The following is a 25,739-nucleotide window of genomic DNA, read 5'->3' on the forward strand; positions in this document are numbered from 1 at the left end:
TGCCATCTCCTCAGCACCAGCAGGCAGGCATGGGGCTGTTGCACTCCCATTTTGCAGAGGAATGGGGTTTGCGCCCAGATTTCCCGCCTCATCCTTCAGCAGCTAGAGTGCCGCTGCCACCCCGGCAGGCTCACAGATAGCTTAACCGGGAGCAGAATATGGTTTCGGTCTATTATCAGGCCAGATAAAGGCAGCAGCTGAAGCTCAGGGGAACTAGTTGGACTTCCAAATAAGCATCTCCAGATGCCCTGCCACTCCCTGGCCTTGCTGTCCCTCTGTTGGGTGGGATAAAAGCTGGGGTTGGGCTGGGCTGGGGACGGGCAGCCAATGGAGATGAGGTGAGGAGGAGCAGAGGGAGGGGTTGGGCTGGGTCAGTGGGCAGCCAATGGAGATGAGGTGAGGAGCAGAGGGAGGGGGCGGGCTGGGTCAGTGGATAGCCAATGAAGATGAGGTGAGGAGCAGAGGGAGGGGGCGGGCTGGGTCAGTGGGCATAGATGGGCTCAGGATCAGCCTCCTGGCCTGGGCCGCTGGATGGAGCAGGGCGGCTGGTGGGAATCCAATGACCCCAGCTCCCCTCTGAGCAGCCACTGGCTACCTCTTGAGAGGGCAAACAGTGCTGGGCGGGATCGGGGGCTAATGACTGTTTTCCAGCAGGCGATTCCTCTATGCGGGGTTTATCTGCTGGGTCATCATTCTGTAGGCTGCACTTACCAGGGTAATAGCAGGCTGGTCTGGGGCCTCTGCCTGCCCATTGGCCTTGAGGCCCTGCAAAAAGATGGCAGTAGATGAGGGAGGGGAGGGCAGGAATAAACAGGAGCAGCACCTCCTGTGTTTTCTGAAGGGCGGCTCCACAACTTGGCGGGGGAAAGCCTGGGAGGACAGGAGAGAAGATTCAATCCAGGGCCAGGGGCTAGGTTTCAGTTGCTCTCCTCCCCCTCCTCCTCCAACTCCAGCCTCCAGCTTCCTGTGCCTCTCCCACAGGGAGGCGGGCAGAGAAACATGCCTACAGCAGCCAATTTCAGGAGACTGAGTGCTGGGTCCCTGCAGCTGTGTGTCCTCAGCTCAGGGTGGCTACCCCACCACAGGCTCATTGCCGCCCGGATCCAGGGAACCCCCGTGTGTTCCTCCCAGTCCTTACGCCGAGTGTCGGCCCCTGCCCAAGTCCACACGGACCCCCTCACTGGCCTCAGGGTCCCTCCTCACCCTCTCCTGGCGCACACTGCTTCAAAGCCATCCTCAGGAAGCCCAAGCTGGAGAGGGCAGTGCCGCTGATTGAGGTGGCCCGGATGAGAGGCGCAGTGCTTTGAGGACTCATGTGGCTTTCCAAATCCCATGGCCACCCATGTGGAGGAGTTATTTTCAGTTTACAGTTGAAGATGCTGAGACTCTGAGAGCTTAAATGACTTGTCCCAGTGTGGGCAAAATAACAGCCTCCCAAAGATGTCCACATCCTAATCCCCGGAACCCGTGAACATGTTCCCTTACATGGCAGAAGGGACTTTGCAGATGGGATTAAGGATCCCGTGGTGGAGAGACTATCCTGATTATCTGTGTGGGCCCAGTGTCGTCATGAGGGTCCTTTAAACTGGACGAGGGAGGCAGGAGACTGAGGCGGTGTGAGGGAGATGGAAGTGAGCCCAGGAACGTGGGCAGCCATGGGAAGCTGGAAAGGGCAGGAAAATGGGTTCCCCTGTGGAGTCTCCAGGGGGAATGCAGCCCCACCGCACCTTGATTTCAGCCAGTGAGACTGTTTTGAACTTCTGGCCTCCAGAGCTGCAGTAGTAAGTAAGATTTATCTATCTATTTATTCATTTATTTAGAGACAGGGTCTCGCTCTGTTGCCCAGGCTGGAGTGCAGTGGTGAGATCTTGGCTCACTGTAGCCTCTGCCTTCTGGGTTCAAGTGATTCTCATGCCTCAGCCTCCTGAGTAGCTGGGACTACGGGCACGTGCCACCACACCTGGCTAAGTTTTGTATTTTTAGTAGAGATGGAGTTTCACCATGTTGCCCAGGCTGGTCTTGAACTCCTGACCTCAAGTGATCCTCCCACCTCAGCCTCCCAAAGTGCTAGGATTAGAGGCATGAGCTACCATGCCCAGCCAGTAAGATTTATTTAAATAAAGAAATACAGTTGTGTTGCGTGGAGCCCCTAAATTCATGGAAATCTGTTACAGCAGCCACAGGAAGCTAATGCTACCAGCTGGTAAGTGGTGGAGCTAGACGTTGAACCCAGAGCGGAGGGCTGGGTTCCAGGCTACTCTCTTGGCCTGGCGTGGCTGTGCCCGCCACTTTCTCTGCCTCTCTTCCCACTGCCTGCCTGCGTTTTCTGAAGGGCAGCTCCACAGCTTGGCGGGGGAAAGCCTGGTGAGGACAGGTGAGAATTCAACCCAGGGCCAGGGGCTGAGTTTCAGTTGCTCTTCTCCCCCTCCTCCTCCAACTCCAGCCTCCTGCTTCCTGTCCCTCTCCCACAGGGAAGCGGGCAGAGAACACGCCTACAGCAGCCCATTTCTTGGGGGTTCATGTTGGGAGCAGGTTTGTGCTGGCCGTCAGGGCTGGGAGTGTGGAGAGCCCTGCGGCGGCACAGCCGACACAGCCTCTGCCGAGGTCCATGCAGCCTGGCTGCCTCCTCACTTCACTGGGTTTTTCCTTCCTGGCTGCTGCATCATTTGAAGCAGGGAGTGGGTGGGATGAGAGGGTGTCTTTGGGTCTCTCCTCGGGGGCCACCGAGGCTCTGTGTGTCTATCTCAGGGTAGGGGGTGTCTGGGTGCCTGGCGTGGGGAGGATCCGAGGGCCCTGCCCCTGGGGTGTGTGTGTGGGGGGGTGTCCCAGACACTGTGGCCCTCTCTGGGCCATGTGTCCCTCAGCCCCTGCGTGTGAGTGTGGAAATGTGAGCATGCGAGTGTGCCTGTGTGCCTGTGTGAATTTGTTGTACTGTAAGTGTTTGAACCTGTGTCTCTGTGCCCTGTGCTCACTCATTCCTCTGTGTGAACATGTGAGTGTGCAAATGTGGCTGTCTGCTCATGCTCCTGTATGTGACTGTGTGAACACGTGGGAGCACATGCCTCCTCACATCCTGCATGTGAATGCGTGTGGACACACTCATGCCCCCACGTGTGGATGTGTGTGTCTCTAGATGTCCTTGTGGGAGTGAGTGCTTCAGCATGTCTGCTTCCTCCTTGTGTGTGAACATGTGTGTGTGTGTGAGTGTGTGGCTGGGGAAGCACCACCCCCAGCCAGCCAGCATTGCCTCACCCCTGTGACACAGCCGCTAATGACTGTTTGCCATTGTCTGAGCGGTGGTGGCATCACCCGCACTAATGACAGTCTCCCCTGCCTAATGACCTGGCTCCTGCCCCATCATTGAGGAGCCTCAGGAGCACTGGCCCTGTGACCGGAGAGATGTTGACCAACTCAACACATTTCCCATTGGGGTGTTGCGGGGGGTGGGGAAGTCATAAATCCCGCCCCTCCCCAACAGCCCTGGGGTGCCGGCGTGGGCTGGAATTTCAGCTGGCTGATGGCATCCTGGGCGGGAAGCCCGAGGTCTTGCCCTGCCCTCTGTCTCCGGCAAAGCTGGGTGGCTGCTGCCCCTCCCCACAGGTGACCCTGAACGCTGGCAGCCAGATCCACATCAGGTCCCAAAGACAGGGTTTTGCATTTCCACCATGAAACCCGCAGGACCTCTCACCTCTGCGAATGGAAATGTCCCTTCTGAGCAGGGCTCTTTGTGCCCAGGAGGCTCTGGTCTGCAGCTGACCTTGGGGAGTGAGGGCATCTGGAGCAGCCAGGGAACCACAGGGTCCAGAGCAGGCTACCTGCATGGAGGCCACCACGGAGCCTGATTCAGCCACACCATCAATATTTCTTTTATGATCAACATTAAACTAAAATAGCCTCTGGATTCAGGAGGAGAGTTGGGCAGGAGGGGCTGCCCCCTTTCTGTGAGCCCACAGCCATAGCTGTTCATTCATATTCTCTTCTAGCTTTCAATCTGCTCCCTCCCATTGATGTTCCCCACTTACAGGCAGGCCTCCTAGCTGAAGTTCACCTGGATCTGCAGGGAAGCCTAGGCCTCTGCCTGGGGCAGGAGGGGCTTCTTAAAGGTGTTCTGGGTTGAGAGATGCAGGTCTGCAATTGGCCGTGAGACCTTGAGCCGGGGGCTGGGGAAGCTGTGGCGTCCTGCTCTGCCAAGTGCCGATGCAGCGGTACCGGCTGCCTAGGGCTGCTCTGGGGACTAGATAAGCGCTGTGCATTATATAAACCATTCAGAACATTGCCGGCACACAGCAAGCACACAGTACATCTTTTTAAAGCCCCTGAGCCTGCATTGCCCCCTCTCCAAAATGGAACAGATAACTGCTGGTGCTCATGGCTGTCGTGAGGATTAGTGAGAATCCAGGGGAAGCACCTGCTGCAGAGTGGGGCAGCTCCGGCATCTTTCTCATGGAGTCCTCGGCTTGGCCGCTTCTCTCCTTACCCATGAGGGGCTGAGCAGGGGGAAAAGGAAGGAGTGGTTGCACCGGCTGTTTTCATTGCTACCTCAGTGTCCCTGTCCCGGTGGGGCATTTCCTCACTTGCCAGCCAGGGACTGTGGCTTGCTTACGTTACTTATAGCGGGATTTCTCAGACTCATCTGCAACTCACTAGAGGGTCGTGAGGATAGAAAACCATCCCAGTGCAATACAGAGTATCGTTTTGTAAATGTATGTGTCTGTTGGTTGCTGTTAAATATATTTCTTACTGTGCATTGAGATTAAGAAGCTGGAGACACCTGCTCCACTGTCTCTGGGCAGGGCAGAAGCAGGGGCCTGGGGACTCCCTGGTTTTGCCTTGCTCCTCCTCTGCTCCATCATGAGATTCACACTAAGTGCCCATGTGCACTGTCCTGGCATGGCTAGGCCCCAAAATGGAAGAACCCAGATCCAGCTGGAGACACATCCCTTCCTGCCACCAACAACCCACACAAGTGCCCCCTCCTGCCATGTGCCTGGGAAGGCCCACACTTGACATCCAAGGTGCTATGCCACCCAGGAGTGGCCTGCAGGCTGGAGGGTGCTGCAGGACAGGCAAGGGTACAAGGGAAGGCCTCCCAGGCATGCCTCTCATCTGGACCTAGGCCTGGATGAGTTTCAGGGCTGAAGCAAGTGTCCCTGAACCCTGCTTCTTTCCTCATGATGCTGGACACTTAGTCAATCAGCCCAGGGGTAGGGTGAAGGCATCAAAAAAGCCTTCCCACAAAAGCAGACCAGTTGGGGGTGGGGGCCCTGCAACCCAGGCATGGTCTTTCTTTCCTTCCCCCAACACAACAGCCACATCCTCAGTGTGGGCCTAAGTGAAGGCCAGTGGTGCGCAGGGGCAAGGGGTGTAGGGGCATCCCAATAGCAATGGCTGCCATTTACTGAGGGAGGCCTCTGTGCCAGGCACAGCACAGATCAACTTCAATCTTTATGACTCTCCTCAAGTGTTCATATCTATAAAATGGTTCTCATTTTATAGATAGCAAAGCTGAGGTCCAGACCAGTTATGTCCACACAATTAGTAAGTGCTAGGGCGGAGAATCAATCCCAGGTTGGTCTCTCTCTGCATCTTTCTGTGGCTTCTGAGGGAGAGACTCGTGTGTGTTACTGGGGACACAGCACTGGCACACAGGTAGGTTCTAGAGGCCAGGAGAAGGGAACTTGGTCTTGGAAGGGTTTGCAGTACACCAGCTGGAGAGGTTTCCTTTGAGGAGAAGCTGACCTCTTACAGGTACTCGCAGAGATTCCTTTCCCAGTATAACCTTAGCTGGGGCCTCCCTGGCAGTCAAGGCAAGAACTTGCTCATGGGGAGAGCTGCCCCTTGTTGAGAATTTTATCAGTGAGATTGCTTGATTATCAAAAGGACAAAAATTGCAGCAGGGGAGATGTGACTTAGATCCCAAAGTCTTCTTTGGCACTCTTTAAGGGCAGGGACTAATCCTCCAGCAAAATAGGCTTAATGAACACTGGAGACTCTCGCAACTAGTGATGATCATGGCATGTGTAGCTCTGTGAGAATATCTGCAAAGTAACACGTAAACAAGGGCAAATGAGCACAGGGTAACTTGGGATCGAAGTGCTGAGGGTACGCGAAGTAAGTGGTGTAGTAAGTGGTAAAAGTTGGGTGGGGTTGACCAGGTAAGGCTTCCAAGAGCAGGGAATGTGTGATGGTCTGGGAGGGACAAGGCTTTCTTTGAGGCTGGGGCAGGCAGGGGGAGCAGCTGGCATCTGGCATCCCAGCGGCATCATTCCAGAACCAGCCAGTCCTTGGGAGCCCTACCCCAGAGATGGCTCAGTGACCTGGTACTCTGGGAATTTGCCCTGCCTCCTGGGTGGGGATTGTCCAGCCACATGCCTGTCCAGCTCAGTTGGTGCCACTGGAAAATGACATGGAAATGTGATATGGCCTTGAGCCAGGTCCTCCTCTCCAGGGTTTTGGCCCAGTTTTGGCCTGTGGCCCATCCAAGTGTCTTCTCTGTGAGATGCTGGGGAGAGAAAAGAGGGGAGTGTGACTTCTACCAAGGTGGGGCTGAGGGAGATTCTGGAAAGTGGAGTGGGGAATGCTACCAAGGCCAGCTGTCCCCCTCCTCAGGATCCAGAGGCCAGTCAGGAGGGTGTGTGCCCTGTGGTCAGCCTGCCTCCAGACTTGGCTGCATCCGGGGCGGGAGCCCCGACCTGAGGCTGTGGAGAGAAACCTCAGATTCATAGAGGTCTTGGGCTGGAGGGGATTTCAGTCTCCCCAGTTTCCTTACAGAGAGGGAGGTGGGGGCCAGGGGTTAGGAGGGGAGGACAGAGCATGTATATGTGTGTGTTTGTGTGTATGTGTGTGTGTGTGTATGGTGGATGGACCCATGTTATGAGGTTTTTGATTTTTGAGGAATTCCCTGAGGGTGGGGAAGGCTGGTGTCTCCCAGGCCAAGGTCTGAGGTGGGAGCAGCAGGGGCACGTGGACTCTAAGGCTGGGGTAGTGACTGCGGAGGGAGAGACAGGCAGAGCCCAGGTGGCTCCCTGTAGGAAGGGTAGGCCAGGAAGCAGGGCCGGGAAGCTGGAAGGGGTGGAACTTACTTGGGGAGATCCTTGGTGGGGACAAGGAGGCACATGTGTCTGGCTGCGCTGGGGCTGAAAGTCTGAGAGCAGACAGTGAGATTGGGAGCAGAGAGAGCACCCTGAGGGCAGAGCTCTGGGCCATGTGGAGGCCTCTTCCTATAATCAGGAGGCAAAGGGAGCCCCTGGTGGTCCAGCAGGACCAGACGTCTCCTTCCCCTGGGACTGCCAGCCAGGCCTGCCATGCTGTGTTCCAGAAGCTGCAGTCTGTCCAGCCAGGCTCAGGGGAGGGTCTTTGGACCCCCAGTGGTGGATTTTGGGGTGAGTGGAGGGGATAATTTGGGGAGAGACATATCCAGGAATTGGCTGGGGAAGGAGAGGTTGAGGGTTAAGACACAGGAGAACTTGGGATTGGGGTTAACTCAAGGTCTGTCTGATCTCTACGGACACCCTGAAACAGAGAGCGAGAGAGAGAGAGAGGCATCTCTTTGGGGATTACAGGCCCTTTACAGCTGGCATTTAGTTGCATGCCTGTGGCAGCCTCAGGAGTGACAGCATTTGGCTACCAGTCTCCTGCCCAGCGAACTTCCTGTGCTTTAAAGCAAGGGTGTCCTGTTCAGGGTCAGCAGAAAGAGATGCAGGGGAGGGAATGGCCCCTGGCGAGGAGGAGAGCCTCCCCTCCCCTCACCCATTGTCTTTTGGTGTGAGGGGGCAGCACAGGGAGGCTACTGGGGAGCATGGAAGGGCCTGGAAGGAGGGACAGAGACTGTGAGTCACTAGCTAAAGGTCACACGTGGAGGCCGGAGGAAACTCGTGTCTGAGCCCCATGGGGACAGCTCTGTTGTCGGCTCTCCACAGCCTTCCCGTCTTCTTGTCTTGGGCTTCTTGCCCAGGCCCTGCTGTCAGTACCTGCTCCCTGAGCCAGTGCCTGGCACACACAGCCATGAGATCATGGGGCGGGGTAAATTGGCAGGACCCCGATCTCCCCTGGAGCGGCGGCAGGTGCATGTTGGAGCTCTGGGCCTGGCGCCTCTGTAATCTCCCTCCTGGCCCCTTGCAGGGACGTGGCTCCTCCAATCAGCCAGTTCTGCCTTTTCCGCCTCAGTCCCCGGACTCCAATTAAGGTGGAACATTGGCCCAATCCGTGGCATGAAGGCTTGAGATTAGACTTCAAAAAGGACTTCCTACTCAACCTGTGGGATGGTGGGATAAGGGGAGAGGGAGTTAAAATTAGGGACAAATAATAATAATAAGTGTATTATTCACCATCGAGGGCTTACTCTGTGCCCTGCTCTGTGCTAAGTGCTTTGCAGGCTGTTCTCGTGTAATCTTCACCGTAACCTTGTAGAACACAGAAACTCAGCCCGAGCTTTTGCAGCCAGTCAGCAGAGCAGCTGGTGCTTGCCCTGAGCTTCTGGCTGTGGGATAAATCTGGAGGGCACAGTGAGGCTGGCCACTGGAGGATCACGTGGGCTCCCGAGTGCCCATCATCCATCATTTGGCATTCCGTTGTGAATAAGACAGGGGTCTGGAGGTCAAACAGGTAGGAAAGGTAAGAGCTGAGTTCATGTTCCAGAAGGCGAAAGTCAGGACACAGAAGTGGGTGGGCCTGTTTCTGTTTGGCATCTCTTGAGTCAGAAAAGAAGCAAGCACATCAGAACTGCAGCAAGAGGGAGCGAGGTGAGACAGCGAGACGTTCTCACTTCCAGGGCTGCATGTCATCGGCACGTGAGGGGTGTGTTTGCTGGAGAGGGAGAGCTGCTTACCGGGCTCAACTGGGAAGTGGGAGGATGGACGGCCCACGGTGGGGTCTCTGTTCAGGCTTGTGTGTGAGCACCTGTGTGTGCATGCCTGTGTGTGCCCAGATATGTGTGTCCACAGTCTCTAGTGAGGCGTCTTCTGCCTCCACGGGTTCTGAGCTCTCCAGCAGCGTCTGTTGCTGTGAGCACAGGCCCCTGAGACAGGACTGCTTCCTTTGCTGATGGTCTGGAAGGTACTTTATGTTTGGGTGCAGTGCTGTCTTGATTGGGGACCATTCTTTTTCCTCAAATGTCCTCCAGTTTGGCAGACCATGTATTCCAATCTGAAAACCTCCACCCTTACTTTCAGGAAGTTTTCTTTGCCCCTTCTCTAAGGACCTCCATTCCCTTTGCCTTTCCTTGAGGACAAACGCCTTTCCTTGAGTATATGACTCTTTCGCCTCTGCTGCGTTCTAGCTTCCACAGGATTGGATCCACTGTAGCGAGTCCACACATGCTTAGTAGCACGGATGCAGGAGGAGAACGGGCACGTGAGTGACTGCGTGTGGATGGGGATAGCCCTTGGGTGCTCCCTGTCAGGTGCCATGTTAGCTGCTGGCCCTGTCTGCCCTTGGTGTCCAAGCCTGTACCACATGTCAGGGGTCTGGGGTCAGATTCTGTGTTTCAAGGTCCAATGGCAACACAAAAATTCCTGGGATGTCAGGGCCAGGTGGGACCCCAGAGGCCACCTAGGTGCATCTATCCTTCACTGATAGACAAGGCACCCCCCAGAGAGGGAAGGGCCTTCCTTGCCCAAGATCACACAGGAAGTTGAAGGGACACAGCTGGGTCTCCTGACTCCCAGTCACAGCTCTGTTCACCATGCCACATTCTCTCCCTAATTTTGACAACCCCCTCTCCCTTCCTCTCTCCCTCTCTTTGCTGTCATCTTTGTACTTTTCTCTTGCCCTCCCCTTTCAAGAACACACATTCAGAGCCTGCCCATTTCTCAAGGCCTAGCCTGGCCCTCCTTCACTCTGGAGCCTGCCTGATTCCTCTCCCCTAACTTCTTCTGCACCATTAGCGACATGTCCTGCTAATTCTCATTCTGTAATTGTCTGTAACACAAATTAATGCTTGATTACTTGATGCTCTAATGACCTGAGCCCTAACCAGGCTCAATTGCTTTCTAGCTGCGTGACCTTGGGCTAGTTACTTAACATTCTTAGTTCTCTGTTTTGTCATCTGTAAAGTGGGGCTGGATTTGAGCCTGAGTAAACAGCAGAAGCCAAGACTCAGAGGGGTAAACTTCAAAAACGGCAGTGTTAAAATCTCAGGTGTGATGGTGGTGTGCTGGGAGCAATGGTGTGAAGGCAGGCAGGGGTCACCCGGGGGAGTCTCAGCTGTGGGGGGCTTATGTTATTGGTAATGGGGCTCCCATGAGGCTCTTTGTAAGGGAATTAACAAACCCCCATCTAGAGCTTGAAGTGGGGTAGAAAGGGCACTGGCTTTGGAGCTGGCAGATCTGGATTGAAATTCGAGCTCTACCACTGACTAGCTGTGTGATGCTGCACACATTGCTAGATCTCTCTGAGCCTCCTTTTTCAAACTATAAATTAAGGATTATACTCACCCTATGGAATTATGGTAAGGATTAAACAAGAAAAGGTCTATTAATTGCTTAGCTTGGAGTCTTGCACTTAGTAAGTACTTAATAAGGAGTAGTCGTGATTACTGGTGCTGTCGTCATCACCCAGCAGCACGTGTCTGCCTCCTGGCCTGCCTCTGTCCTGGGTCTCTCTGGGTCCTGGGTGTCAGGCTCATTCCTCATTTCCCAACCTGGAGGCTTCCCAAGGGCAGGGCTCACATGCATCATCTTCTTGCTCTGGCTGTTTCAGGAAGTGATGGGAGTGGGAAAGACTGTTGAACTGGTGATGTCACACTTTGGGGCTTCTGGGTGGTTCTGCAGAGGCCCTAGGGACCTGTAGGCAAGTGGAGAGGGGATGGGGAAGGTCTCAGGTCCTATTGGTCACCCATCAGTTGTGTAATGTCTGAAGTGATTAAGGAGCTTGGGGAGGTTGGCATTGACAAGATGTTAAGCCAATTCTCCCAGGGATAGTCCCTGGGGCCTCAGGCATTGCGGTGGGCCTACCGCTGCTGGGGAACCCCATGGTGGGGGCAGGCCCATCCCCCAGAGAGAGAGCACAGAGGTGAAAGCTGAGGGGAACTTGACTGACAGCTTCCCCCAGCCCCGACTGAGTGTCTCCTCGGTTCATGCGGATGGAGCGGGGAACCAGACTACACTATCAATGAAATAATTAGAGCCTAATATTAGCCAGTATTTCTTAAACACCTACTAGGTGTTCAGGGGTGTGCTGGGTGCAAAGGATAATCATTTGGCAAGGTTGGCAGGGCCCCTGCCTGCAGAGAGGTTACAGTTTAGAGGGGATTCAGACAAGCACGCAGAGGATATGCACCAGGAAGGGAGGAAGCCTGGGGGCTACAGGAGCTCTGAGGGGTGCACTTGGTCTCTCTAGAATGGCCATGTGAAGTTTTGTGGGGGTGAGACATAGCTGGCCCTGCAGGGTGAGCCAGGGACATGCAAGCGGTTGTGTGTTTGGAGAGCAGACCAGGGTGTTAAGAGGTCGGGTGGAGGTGGCGGTGGGGGGTGACGGTGGCTGGAGATGAAGCCAGAAAAGTCCGCGGGGCTCTTGAATGCTGACATGAGGAGTGAGCTTTCTGTCCCAGGGGAAGCTGGGAGCTGTTGAAGAGTTTTAAGCAGGGAGGGATGTGGTCAGATGCAGGGGCTGCAATGCTATGGGAATGGGGAGGATTGCGGGGGGTCTGCCTTTGGGTTTCATGGAGCAGGGGAGTGATGGCGGGGGCATGCTCCTGCGGAGGGAGAAGGGGATGGGGTGTGTGGGTCTGCAGCAGGCAGTCTGAGGTGGGCCTGCCCAGGTAAGACTCCATCAGGTCAGGATTTGGAGCCCAGGGCAGGGCTGAGGGAGGGGGAAGGGTGAGGTGGAGGGCTGGACTGGAAGACCAGACAGGAGAACTGTGGCTTCAGCTCCGCCAGCACTTCCTTTAGGCCTCCCAGGGTGATCTGCTCCACTGGCCCTCAGAAAGACTTGCTGCCTCGCGGAGCCTCAGTGTTCTCATCTGAAGAATAGAGCTTGCAAGGGCTTTCTCCTACATACTAATTTATCTGATTAGTGAACAGTCACAGTGTCTCCATCTGGGCCCTGAGTTATGGGACACAGGAACTGGGAGAGGTAAGCCCATGACCCACCAGGCCCCCTGAAGAGCCATGCCACAGCCTGAGGTGGGCTCTCGGTGTTGACCAGCTCTTGGAGTACTTCAGGAGGAGGTGGAGGGACTGGGGAGTTCTAGGAGAGTGTGCATGATAAAGAGCTGCAAACAAGATCCCAGGTCCCAGGCCGCCTCTCTTCCTCTGTGACATGGGGTGCTCTCAGACCCTTGCAGCTCAGTGGGTTTTTGAGCCACCCCTGCGTACTGGGACCAGAACCCTTAGGGCTGGGAGGACAGGGAATACAGGGTTGTAGCTTAGGCATAATGGGGTGAGGACCCCAGGACTCACCCAGCTCTGAAGGTCACCAGATCTTTGCATTTTACTGTTCATCTTCTGCCTCTGCAGGGCCCTGAATGGGAAGAAATAGGTTCCATGTGCAGCAGGCCAGGAGAGATTTAGGCAACAAGAACTTCCAGTTCTGTCTTAGGGTTCCCAGCTTTCTCCATGTCCTGAGGGAGCCGCTGAGCCTGTGGGAGATGAGGGGTGCCCATTCCCCAGTCTCAGCCTCCCCCACCTGCTCTCCTGGGATACGTTTGTCTGCCACTTGCATCCCGTTGGAAGCTGTCCCCATGTGGGTGTCAGGCAGGTGGCAGGTGCTGGAGCAGAATGCACCACCACATTGCCTCCCCCTCTGGGGATCACTGTGAGTTGGGGTAAGAGTAGGGTGTTCCAGCCAGCCCCAGGAGAGGGGAAAGCAGCCCCCGTCTGCCCTGGTGGATCTCTGCTCCTGGAAAAGGTGCTCTAGCAGGCTCATCTATGTGAGTCACTGCCTTCCATGTGGGGTAAGTTGAGCCCGGCCTTTTGGATGTCAAAATCCAGGGATGCTAAGATCCTGGGTCTGGAGAAGGGAAGGGGCACAGTGCAGCAGAGCCTTGGCCTGTCTTTCCTGACGGGGGATGGAGCTGGCAGGACAGGGAGGTGGCTGGCGGTGCAGGGCGTGCCCATCCCTCTACGTCCTTCCTCACACCCCTGAACTGCTCTGTTCGCGTCTGGCCCCTCTTCTCTCCTCACTTTTTCTTCTCTTCTTCTTTTCTCTCTCACTCCCCTCCTGTCCTCAACCTTTTGGTCTCCCTCCCCACAGTCCTTCCCTCTGTCTCCTTTATTTCTTCCTTAACCCCCTGCCCTACCATTTCCCATCTCCTCCTCCACCCTCCGGTTCTATTCCATCCACTTACCCCACCACAGACCCACCTCCGTGAGTTCAAGCTGCCCATTCTTCCTTCTTGCAGCCCCTGCCCAACTGAGGAGCAGAGTTCATCCCATACCCTGCAGGGAGTCCAGTGCCACCACGATGCCCCCTCTCCCCTCCTTGAGGCTGGCTGGGTCCAGCCTGAGCTGTGCTGCCTGTTGGCTCAGGCCAGTGGGATTGTGCCTCAGGCAGGCTCCTGCCCTTCCAAACCCGGGGCTTGGCGGCAGACCCGACAGTGGCTCCCAGAGGTGAGGCTGGGGATTGCAGCATCCTGCCAGCTGCAGTTCCCTCCCTGCTGTACTCTCACTCGTGATGTCCTGAATGTCCCACTTGTATGTCTACTGGTGGGCATGAGCATGTGAACGCTGTGTAGACACCTGGGCATAGTCTGTTGTTCATGCATGCACGTGTGTGTCTGGGGGTGTGCATGATTTGAGTGTGTACCTCCTGCCTTGAGTGCGCACCACCCCTGGGAACCGCGGTGTATGTGTGAGTGCTGAGTGCACATGGGTGTGCAGGTGTGTGATGGAATTCAGGCTCCTGCAGACTTTGCATATTTGTGAGTGTGTACATTTGGGAGCATGTGCGACAGCACAAAGTCATGTGTTTTCCTGCATACTTGGAGAAACTTAAGTGCCCTGCCAAGTGTGTCCTTGTCTGTGCCTGGGGACACCAGTGAGCATGGGAATAGCATGAAGCCACGTGGACATGTGTGAGGTGGGAGGGGGCTGTGGGCACTTGCACAAGGCTGCTTGTAGCATGCACCTGTGTGCCCCAGAGAGACTATCTGCCTGTGTGAGTTATGTGCACACATGTGTATTCACTGCACGTGTGAGGGATAGGAGACCACCCTCGTCCCCAGAAGGTCTGTGGTGCCATAAAGGCATGTGTGAGCAGTGAGCAGGGCCTGAGGGAAGCAGTCTGTGTCTACACGAGGAGATGCATCCTCCCAGGCCCAGGGTGTGGCTGTGCTGAAAGGGGACATATTTAGTAATTTATGAGCTTTTGAGGAAAAGCCTCGGCCCCCATTCCGGCCCCAGACACAGTGACTTCCTGCCCCCCGCTGCCACCTCACTCAGGCCTGACATCAGCCAGGCACCTGAAACCACAGGAATGAGAGGTGATCTCATTGCCACTGCCACCTCACCTGCTCACCCACTGTAGGGCTGATGCCAGGGGAGAGCAAGGATGCCTCCCGAAGCATCTGCTGGGTGAAGGAGTGAGCTGCCAGGACCATGCTGCAGTCCAGGCCAGAGACCCTCTGCAGCCACGGAGGCCACACTAGCCCCACCCCTTGGCTCAGAGAGGGTTGCAGGGAGTAGGGATACCTGTTTCTGCCTCGGTGGACTTGGGGTCCAAGTGCCCCCTTTCCCAGCCAAGCCTGGCTCCTTCAGGAGAGCTGGTGGGCCTCCTGAAGTCTGCCCTCTGGGACCGACTGGCCACGAAGCAGAAGGGAGAAAGCCCTTGATAAATGTGGGTTGGAGGAATGAATGAAGAAACGGTGAGGCTGGGTGAGGTAGCTCACATCTGTAATCTTAGAGCTTTAGGAAGCTGAGGCAGGAAGATTGCTTGAGTTCAGGAGTTGGAGACCAGCCTTGGAAACATAGTGAGACCCTGTTTCTACATTTTTTTTTGAGACAGAGTCTCACTCTGTCGTTGAGGCTGGAGTGCAGTGGCACGATCTCGGCCCACTGCAACCTCTGCCTCCTGGGTTCAAGCGATTCTCATGCCTCAGCCTCCTAAGTAGCTGGAATTATGGGATTGTGCCACAACACTCAGCTGATTTTTTGTATTTTTTAGTAGGAATGGGGTTTCACCATGTTGGCCAGGCTGGTCTACAACTCCTGATCTCAAGTGATCTGCCTGCCTTAGCCTCCCAAAGTGTTGGGATTATAGGTGTAAGCCACCACGCCTTGCCCAATCTTTTTTTAAATTTTTTTATTTTTTTATTTAAAAAAGAAACTGCGGTTCCCAGGGGTGGTGCTGGCTGGCCCCAGGGAGTGCACTGAGGGGGAGTGGATGGCTGTGCTCAGTGCTATGAGATTGGCCTTTGAATTCACTTCTGCCTGACCCTCACTTTTCTCCTTTCTAGGAAAGATCAGAAATCCCCTACAAGTTAATTATACCAAAGAAGTTCAGAGGTGCGCCTGGTGCCTGGCACATGGTAGGTGCTCAGGAAATGACAGGTGTCTCCTCCCTGAGAGCTGACAGCTTCCCTGAACCCCTTCTAGAGCAACCCCTGGACCAGCCATGAGTCAGCTATGGCTGGGCAGCAGAGATCCTCGAGTTCCTGTTCTGGAAGCATGAGTCAGGCCCAGGTGGGAGAGGAGGGAGGTCATACTGGGGTCAGATGCCGGACCCAGACAGGATCAGACAGGCGTCTGGCTGCCATCTTATCATGATGCTAGCAACTGGATCTCAGAAGATAAGGCCCTGGGGCTGAATGAAGCATTCCAGCTCTGTGGGCCGAAATGTTGTTGACGTGGGCTGTACGATGCGTAGATGCTTTTCAGATAGCACAGCCTGAAAAGGGCCAGCAAGCCCCCAAAGGCATTGCCTTCACAGCTGCTTTTGCTGCTACTTCTGGGGACAGAACCTCCGTCAACTGGGGACCCCATCACCTCCATGAGAGCTCCTGAATCTAGCTTGCCAGCCCAGAGCCCATCTCGGATTTCCTGAGAGCCTCTGTTCTTTATCTAGATATTAGCAGTCACCAGTGAGGACCCAGATGCGCTTTCCACCAGGCTTTGGAGAACATCTGAGGAGTGGAAATTCCTATTTTAACCCTCTTTCCTACACCTCTGACTCTTGAGCAGGGGTCCATCATCCGCTGTTGCTGTAAACTGTGACCGTTCAGTACAATGGACAGTGCTCATGAGTGGGGTGGGGTGGGGACAAGCTTCTCTGCGCTGCGCAAAAGTCAATGTTTCAGCCATACTAGGCATATGCCCGGTGCCCGGCTCCTTATCTCTAGGAGCCATTGTCTCTCTTGTTTCTTATGGCAGATAACGATGGCTTATCCATCTCTCAGGAGCAAAGCACGCCACTTTAAACAGTCAAACACATTAACGACCTTATTTAGGAATTAGGTGCCTCAGAGAGAGCCTTTGCAGGCTGAAACATGGAGGGAAGTGGTGTGGTGATGGGACTTATCCCTTTGCTTCCCAGATATGCAGAAAAAGGCAGTGTGGGAACACACACACACACACACACACACCCCTGGACAGAGAAACAAAGCATTCATTGAGCACCTGCTGTGGACCGACCCTTATTAGGCACTGGGAGGGAGTGGACAGAAAAGCGAGTTTGCACAGTGCTTGCCTTTAGCAGCTCACAGTTGCATGGAGAAGATATGCATCAGCAAATGCTTACTGCTTTTCCATTTTTGAAATCTGTAGGATTATCCCAGGGAAAACATCAAACCTGTTAAAATATGCAAAAAGTGAAGCAGCAGCTTTGCTGTGGGGGAAAAACAAACCTCAGAAACCCTTAGTGACAGGCCACTGAACCCTGGTTCCTAAGGCAGTCCTCTCCTGGTTCCACTGGCAACTGCACCGGCCGGGCCCCTGCCACCCCTGCTGGGGAAACAGTGAAGGGGAAATGGCATAGAGGGCCAAGGACAACAGGTCTGGTGACTTAGATAAAACAAATACTATATATGTGTGTGTATGTGTGTGTGTGTGTGTATATATATATATATATATAATGTGACAATACCAGAGCAAAGGCACTCCTCTCTTCCTCTCCCCTCCTCCCTTCCCCAGTCTCCTCCTTCTCTGAGCCTTCAGGGCCTGATGGGAAGGTCTTGGTCCCAGTGGAGGGTAGGAAAAGTCCGGGTTTGCTTCACTTCCTATCCCAAGCCCCAGAGGCCACAGGCGACCGACCTCCTCCTGGACTGCTTAGTGCTGAGGTTCCTCACTGGAGCCTTGGCCCAGAGCCAGCATCCAGCCCTCCCTGGCCAGCCTCAGGCCTGAACCCCTGCACAGGGAGGTGTTTGTCTGCCCACGCCTGGTAGGCTGCCCCGAGACAGTCAGGATGAACAGGTTTGGCCACCTGAACTGGCTGCAACCTTTGCCTTTAGTGAGATAAAGAAAGACTCAGAGCTTTCGGCCGCAGCCAGAATGAAGTTTTGGGACTTTTTCTTCCCCTTTGAAATAATTTTTAACTTATGAAAAAGTTGCAAGAATAGTACAAAGAACTTTTTTTTTTTTTTTCTGTATCATTTGAGAGTAAGTTGCTGGCCTGATGACCCCTCACTCCTGAATAGTTTAATGTGTATTTCCTCAAACAAGGACATTCTCACTCTCACATAACCACAACACAGCCATTAACACCAGGGATTTCATCTCAATACGTTACTGCCATCAAGTCCTCAGACCCCATTTGTTTTTCCCAGTTGTCCCGGTGATGTCCTTTAGAGCAAAAGGTTCCAGTTCAGAGTCAGGCATGGTTGCGTGCGACTGTCATGTCTGGTTAGCGTTCTCGAATCTGAAATAGTTCCTGCGTCTTGATTTCCATGACCTTGGCACTTGAGTTTTGTAGAACGTCCCTCCATTGGGGTTTGCGTGATGTTTCTTCATGAATAGATTCTGATTCTGCATTTCTGGCAGGAAAATCACAGAAGCCATGCTGTGTTCTGCCTACAGCATCCGGTCAGGCCCTGCACCATCTTAATTTGTTCCATTACCGGTGATGTTAACTTTGATCGCTTGATTAAGATGGTGTCTGCCAGGCTTCTCCAAGGTAACTTACGTTTTTCCTCTTTGTAATTAAAAAGCACTTTATGGAGAGATCCTTTGAGACTATGTAAGTATCTTGATCTTCATCAAACTTCCTCCCACTAGTGTTAGCATCATTGATGTTTCTTGGCCTAATTATTACTGTGATAATTGCCAAGTCCACTATTACTTCTGCATTTATCAGTTGGCATCTTCTATACAGAAAAAGAAAAAGCTCTTTTTCTTCTCTACATTTATTTATTCATATTTTTATTTATATTAGTATAGACTCAGGGATTCCTATTTTACTCATGATTTATTTTGGTTTTATTTTATTAATTTTAATTTATTTTTGTTAATTTATTTTTGAGATAGGGTCTTGCTCTGTCACCCAGGCTGGGGTACAGCAATGTGATCATAACTCACTGTAACCTCGAACTCTTGGGTCCAAGCAATCCTCCTGTCTCAGCCTCCCAAGTACCTGGGACTTCAGGTGTGCACCACCATGCCGGGCTCATTTTTTTTTTTTTTTAAAGACAGGGTCTTGTTATGTTGCCCAGGCTGGTCTTGAACTCTTGGCCTCAAGTGATCTTCCTGCCTTGGTATCCCAAAGTGCTGGGACGACAGCACCTGGCCTCATTATTTATTCTGGTGCTAAAAATCTCCCTGCTTGGCCAAGGGGTCACTCCTTCAGCAGGCTTCTGTGTCCTTTTGCGATACCCCCTCCATTCTTTAGGCACTTCCTTGCTTTCTAAAACAAGGTGTTCCTGGCTTATCTTGTGCTTTCCCTGTCCCACACGTGGTATTGGCCATTTTTCCAAGGAGCAGTCGTTTCTCTTGGTGGAGAACGGGATATAGAAACCGAGATCCCGGCACTAGCTCTCCTCATTGCTTTCGAGAGTTGGTCAGTTTGTCAGTGATTCTTGGACTGGAGTCAGGGGAAGGATGTTTCCTTTAAGCTTTAATATTTGAAACCAGCAACTCTAAGGCTTGTTTGGGTGGTGGGCAACATGGAAATAATGAGACCTTTAATGAAAAAATGTAATCTATTGATTGAATAAACAATATTCTATAGGAAATAAGATCATCAGTGGAGTTAGCAAATATATGTACATATCTGTATATGTGTTTATGTAAATATACATCTACACAATTTAAATCTGTATATATTTTATCTATCTATCTATCTATCTATCTATCTATCTATCTATCTATCTATCCATCCATCCATCTGTCCATCTGCCTGTCTGTCTTGAAGGCCTTGAGCCACACTGAAATCTCCAATACCAAACCCATGATCACATGGTTCATGCAGTTCCTCCCTTACCATATTTATAAATCCTTTCTCCTTTAGTGAGAAGCGTGTCTTCCATCATACCTGTGTGTAAAATCAGTCTCTCCGTGTAGGCACCACTGCCGGCACAAGTGCCTTCGTCTGTACTGGGACAAAAAACCTCCCCGCTGCTGCCCTGGCACAATGCCTGCCTTCCCAGCCCCATCTAACAGCTCTGGGACTAAATTATTCAGGCAGGCCAGCAGCTCTTTGACTTTTCCTGATCTTTGGAATGTTTTGCTCATAACTTTTTTTAAAAAATGATACATTTTGCCATTTTTTTTTTTTGAGACAAGGTTTCACTTCTATCACCCAGGCTGGAGTGCAGTGGCATGATCTTGGCTCACTGTAACCTCTGCCTCCCAAGCTCAAACGATTGTCCTGTCTTAGCCTCCTAGTAGCTGGGACCACAAGCTCGTGCCACCATGCCCAGTTAATTTTTTTTTTTTTTTTCCTGTGGAGACTGGGTTTTTCTATGTTCCTCCAAGCCGGTCTCAAATTCCTGAGCTCAAGTGATCCGCCCGCCTCAGCCTCCCAAAGAGCTGGGATTACAGGCATAAGCCACTGTGCCCGGCCTGTTTTGCTGTTATTAAAGTATCAAGTTTCATGGAATAATATCTGCAAAGGAAAACCATTTCTCTATGCACAACACTTCTGACAGCAAATGTGTGGGTTTTCTACACAATTCTCCAGTTCTCTGCAGACACCAACTGGGTGTCCTACAATTTAATTTAGTTTGAACACTAACTACCCAGGGTAGGGGAGAGCCTGCAGGTTAAAGTGTCAGTCCCACAAAATTGCCCCCATTTCAGATGTCAATTGCAAGTACTGGGTGCCCACACCTCTGTCTAGTTTGGCTACAAATCCAGGATTCCCACAACCTCCTCCTTAGGTTCAATAATTTACTCTTAATGGCTCACAGAACTCAGAAACACTTTCTTTAGATTTACTGGTTTATCACAGAGGAGATTATAGAAGATAGACATGAATAGCCAGATGAAGAGGAAATAGGACAAGGTCTGGAAGTGTCCTGAGTGCAGGAGCTTCTGTCCCCATGGAGCTGTGATGCACCACTGTCCTGGCAAGTGGATGCATTCTTCAACCTGGAAGCTCTCTTACCTCGTAGTTTAGGGATTTTTATGGATGCTTCATCACATAAGCATTAGCGATTATTACTCAATCCTTAGCCCCACTCTCCTCCCCAGAGCATGGGGGAGGGGGCTGAAAGTTCCAAGCTTCTAATCAGACATTGACCTTTCTTATGACCAGCCCCTATCGTGATGCTATCTAGGAGCCCACTGGCAGTCAGTTCATTAGAACAAAAACCGCACTCCTATTGTCCAGGAAATTAGGAGCTCTGTGTCAGGAACAGGGATTGAAGACTAAATATTAGAACAAAAGGTGCTGCTAGCACCCCTGTCACTCAGGATATTACAAGGGTTTAGGAGCTCTGTGTCAGGTGCTGGGGGCAGAGACCCAATATATATATACTGAATTATGACATAATTTGGAAAACAGAGAAAGGGAGTCAATCATAATTCCAGCCCTCAGTATAACCATTGTTTAGTATTTAAATGCATTTCCTTTTAGTTTTTTCCTCCAATGCACCTGTTTTTCTTTTAAGCATAATTGTAAGTGTAATATTGCTACCTCTTTCCATTCTGCATGTTTACTTAAGACAATAAAAACATTTATTACTTACGAAATACCTGGCATGTACCAAGATCTGTATAAATTGTTTTCTCTTTCTCATTAAATCCTTAACATAATCCTGGGAAGTAGGCATTTTCCTGACACTACAGATAAAGAAACCAAGGCTCCGGGAGTCTCAGTTGCACTTTGGATAAGCAATAGAGCTAGGATTGGAACCTGGATATCTTTGACTCTGAAATCTCTGCTCTACCCATTGTGGTATCCAGCCTCCCCAAAGCATAAGTACTTTTTTGATAGTACAACACTATTCCCATAACTCTGATTTTACATGCAGACATATTATGCTAATGAGAGATGGTTTCACAACTTAACCACGCCTCTGTTGTAGAACACATGAGCTACTTTCTGTCACTCTATAAATAATACCATGATTAACATCTTCATGGATACGGCTTTTAACCAAACTGTGTTTCTAAAGGGTTGCCCTAATTTGAATGCCAGACTTAAACCGTAATAGCATATTATTATTTTAAAAAATAGTTGATGCTTTTTTAGGCAACAGTATCTTGGTTTAATCGGCACATGGTTGAATACAGGCTTGGCTTTATTCAAGAAACATTTAAAGGGTACCTGCTGTATGCCAGGAATGATGGTAGGAATGGAAGATACTGAGGTGTTTGTATTATACGACTCACTCAGAAAGCCAAAACCAGGGCGTTTCAATTACTTTAACCCATGACTCACTCAGCTGATGGTTTCAGGGGCTGTGCTGGAGAAGCCTTGGTGATATGGGTGCAAATGCCAAAAAAATGGGTAGGTCTCATCAGCTCAGGGAAAATGTGATGCAGAGTAGGTGGCATTGCCAGCTGATGAGTGTGACAGTTACTGAGTTACTGTCTCTTTGCTCCAAACCCACACTCAGACTCTCAGCTTTGGGGTGCTGGAGCCGACTCTGTGGCTCACCTATGCCTTGTCAACTGGCTCCTGCCTGGGATGTGCAGATAGGGGGCGCCAGAGGGAGACTCAAGGCGTTGCTTTCTGTGGGCGTCCCGTCTCTTTGCTGTTCTTGTGAGCAGTGTGTCTTCACCCTGCCATCCAGTTGGCAGTTTTCCCTACACTTGGAGAATCAGCCTCATTGTGCCCTCCCACTCGGAGATGCCAGCACCAGCCAGCCTGGTACGGGTACTGTACTACCCCTTTCTCAGAGCTCTGGGTCCCAGGCCCACAGGGCCCTGCTTTTAGCACCTGCCAAGCAGGGCTTCCTCCTTAAAAGTCTGAGTTTCAGGGGCTCCTCCTCTAAGTTTCCAAGTTTTCGTAACCTCTAACTTCTTCCCTCTGTCACCTCAGCCCTAGCTATGGTAGCTACTTCTGCTAGTTCTGTGATATTTTATAGCTAGTTACTTTTTCACTTACCCAGTCAACAACTCTAAACCTAGTTAATAATTCTATTTATGTATTTATTTTTTGAGACAGGGTCTCACTCTGTCACGAAGGCTGGAGTGCAGTGGCATGATCTTGGTTCACTGCAACCTCCGGGCTCAAGCCATCCCTCTGACTCTGTCTTCTGAGTAGCTGGAATTATAGATGTATACCACCACACCTGACTAGTTTTTTAAATTTTTGTAAAGACGGAGTTTTGCAGTGTTGCCTGGGCTGGTCTCAAACTCCTGGGCTCAAGTGATCCACTTGCTTCTGCCTCCCAAAGTGCTGGGATTAGAGATGTGAGCCACCGTGCCAGCCTTAGTTAATAATTCTTTACTCTGTTCAAATAACTAGTGTGGGTATTGTCTCCTTATTGAACCTGACTGATAAAGGACAGGCCTTGAGCCCCCGAGTTGCTGAGGCCCTTGTGGTAACCACATGAGTTATTTTGTTTTATTTAACAGTGTACCCAGAGACATGAGGAAATTGTAAAGTTGATTTTAAATCAACTTTAAATCAATAAGGTTGATTTTTAAAAAGCTTTGAGGTTTGGTTGAAGTCTGTTTAATAAGCCATTCAGACTTGGGATCCCCTACCCCACTCAGAATAGCCAAATTCTGTCCCTCCTCACCTCAGCAGAGGTTTATTCTCTGGAGATGGCTAGATAGAGGGTCTTTGTAACAAGGTACAGCGCATCCTATTTAGGGCATAGACACCTACTAAAAAGATAAGAGAGTAAGTGAGGATTTACAACTGAATGGTGAGACCCCTCTGTCCTCTTTTCTCATTTTGTTTCCAGAATGCTGGAAGCCAAGCTTGCACATTCCAGGCAGCGATTTGGAAGATTCTTTTCTATGGGTGACCAACTGGAAAGGAAAAACCCCGAAACATTGGCACTGTGACTTCTCCATGTGAAGAGTTTAACTAGTTCGTCGAAGTGGACATGCCTCATTCATGCTTATGGAGTGACCAACTAGCCTTTAGTGACACCCCCTGAAATGTGAATCATCTGTGGGTCACTAGTCATTGGAGAAGAGCCTCTCACAAAAATTGGAACTCAGATCACAAACAACAACAACAACAATCCAAAAAATAAAAAAATAAAAAATTAGGAGCAGAGACTAAATGGAAAGATGGAAATAGTAAAAGAAAAATATTATTTTAAAAATTAATATGTATTAAAATTTTATTTAAATAAAGTAAAAATAAATAAAAATAATTGATATTAATTAATACCAATATTCTCCCTTTTATTAATATCTTCAGAGAGAAAAAGAAGATATTTCATCCTGGAAACAAGAGCAGAATGCAATAAAAAAGGTGTAGTCAGAAAACAAGATGAGCCCTAGGAAGTTAAAACAATGATAGCAGAAATGAAAAATTTAGTAAAAAGCTTTGAAGAGAATATGAAAGAAATCTAGAGAGTAGAGAAAAAGGACAAAGCACTAGGAAACAGGAGAGCAAAGATTAGAAAATCAGAGACCCAGTTCAGGCGTTAGTTCCAGCACTGAATAAGGAGAGTTCCAGAAAGAGAAAACAGAAAGAATGTAAAGGAAGAAAACTCAAAGAAATAGCCTGAGCAAATTTCCAGAACCGAAAGATAGGAGCTTGTTAATGCAATAGTCCACTAAATCTCCAAAAGGTCAAGTCATTTCACTGGGACAGGGAAGATACAACAAACATATGGTTCGGGGGAGAAGATTTCACATAAGAAATCTAGAATCAGATGGTTTCAGACTTTTCAGCAGCGATACTGGTGGCTAGAAGGCAATGGACACCCTTAAACTACTGAGAGCAAACATTTTACAACTCAGAATTCCACAGCTGCCAAAATTATGAATTAGTCTTGAGAATAAAAAAGTTCAGACGTGTACTTTCTCAACACATTTTCCTCACAAACCTCAGAAAGCTACCAAAACTAGAAAGTAAACTAAGGAAGAGATAGAATGTAGGAGATAGAAAGTCCCCAGCAAGAGACAAATCCTAGCCTCATGATGGTGATGGGAGGCACCAAGGTGAGAGCAGTGCATCAGGTCTAGAGAGCACCCAGTCCAGGTGGGAACGGGGAGAGACTTTGGGAAAAACAACTCCAGATGATGAAATTGATAGAATCGTTGACATGTTCTATCAATTTATCAATGAGGGAGATTCTGGAATGATTCATTAACTCTGGGAAAAGCGAAAGTAGGGAAGCATATTGATTGAATGGTCCCAAAACTAAATGAAGTATACTATACCCCTTTGCTCTGAATATCAATTAATGAAATAATTCTATCAGGATGAGGGGAGATGGGAAATATGGTGGCCCTGGGATGGTTGTTAAAGAGAGGTAAATTCTTACTTTTCAGAGAGAGAAGTCAATAGTTAATGCTCAAACCTGAAAAGTTGAGAAGTAGCAGTATAAATATGTTATTTAGAGATGTGGATATAAAATTTAAAATAGAAGGCTAAAACTTGAATGTGGTTGCCATTGGGGAGCAGACATTGTATATAAGTAAGAGCTGTTATTTTTCATAATAAGTCTAATGGTTTGCTTCTTTTTTTTTTTTTTTTTTGAGATGGAGTCTTGCTCTGTCGCCCAGGCTGGAGTGCAGTGGCCGGATCTCAGCTCACTGCAAGCTCTGCCTCCTGGGTTTACGCCATTCTCCTGCCTCAGCCTCCCGAGTAGCTGGGACTACAGGCGCCCGCCACCTCGCCCGGCTAGTTTTTTGTATTTTTTAGTAGAGACGGGGTTTCACCGTGTTAGCCAGGATGGTCTCGATCTCCTGACCTCGTGATCCGCCCGTCTCGGCCTCCCAAAGTGCTGGGATTACAGGCTTGAGCCACCGCGCCCGGCCTAATGGTTTGCTTCTTTAAATCACACAAGTATAAATTTTTTTTTGTTTTGTTTTTGAAACAAGGTCTCACTCTGTTATCCAGGCTGAAGTGCAAAGGTACAATCATGGCTCACTGGAGCCTGTCTCCTGGGTTCAAGCGATCCTCCCACCTCAGTCTTCTGAGTAGCTAGGACTACAGGTGCATGCCACTTTGCTTTAAAAAAAATTTTTTTTTTTTTTGTAGAGACAGGGTCTCACTATGTTGCTCAGGCTGGTCTTGAACGCCTGGACTCAAGTGATCTTTCTGCCTTGGCCTCCTAAAGTGTTAGGATTATAGGTGTGAGCCACCATGCCCGGCCAGCATGTATAACTTTGATAAAAATGTATATATCCGTATCAATATTTATCTATCTCTGGAGCATATTGGAAAGTGGTGGCTGAAGTGGAGAAGGGTGACTTTTTTTTTTTTTTTCTTCCCTCATTGTGCTGCTGGGATAA

General features: G+C 50.7%; 1 pseudogene; it reads right to left on the reverse strand.

Annotated features, from left to right (window-relative positions):
* Positions 1–663: 663 nt before the first annotated feature.
* LOC110740797 overlaps positions 664–25,739 on the reverse strand; it is a 31,108-nt pseudogene continuing 6,032 nt past the window's right edge.

Source organism: Papio anubis, chromosome 9 (genome assembly GCF_008728515.1).
Source record: "Papio anubis isolate 15944 chromosome 9, Panubis1.0, whole genome shotgun sequence".
In the NCBI taxonomy this organism is placed as follows: Eukaryota; Metazoa; Chordata; class Mammalia; order Primates; family Cercopithecidae; genus Papio; species Papio anubis.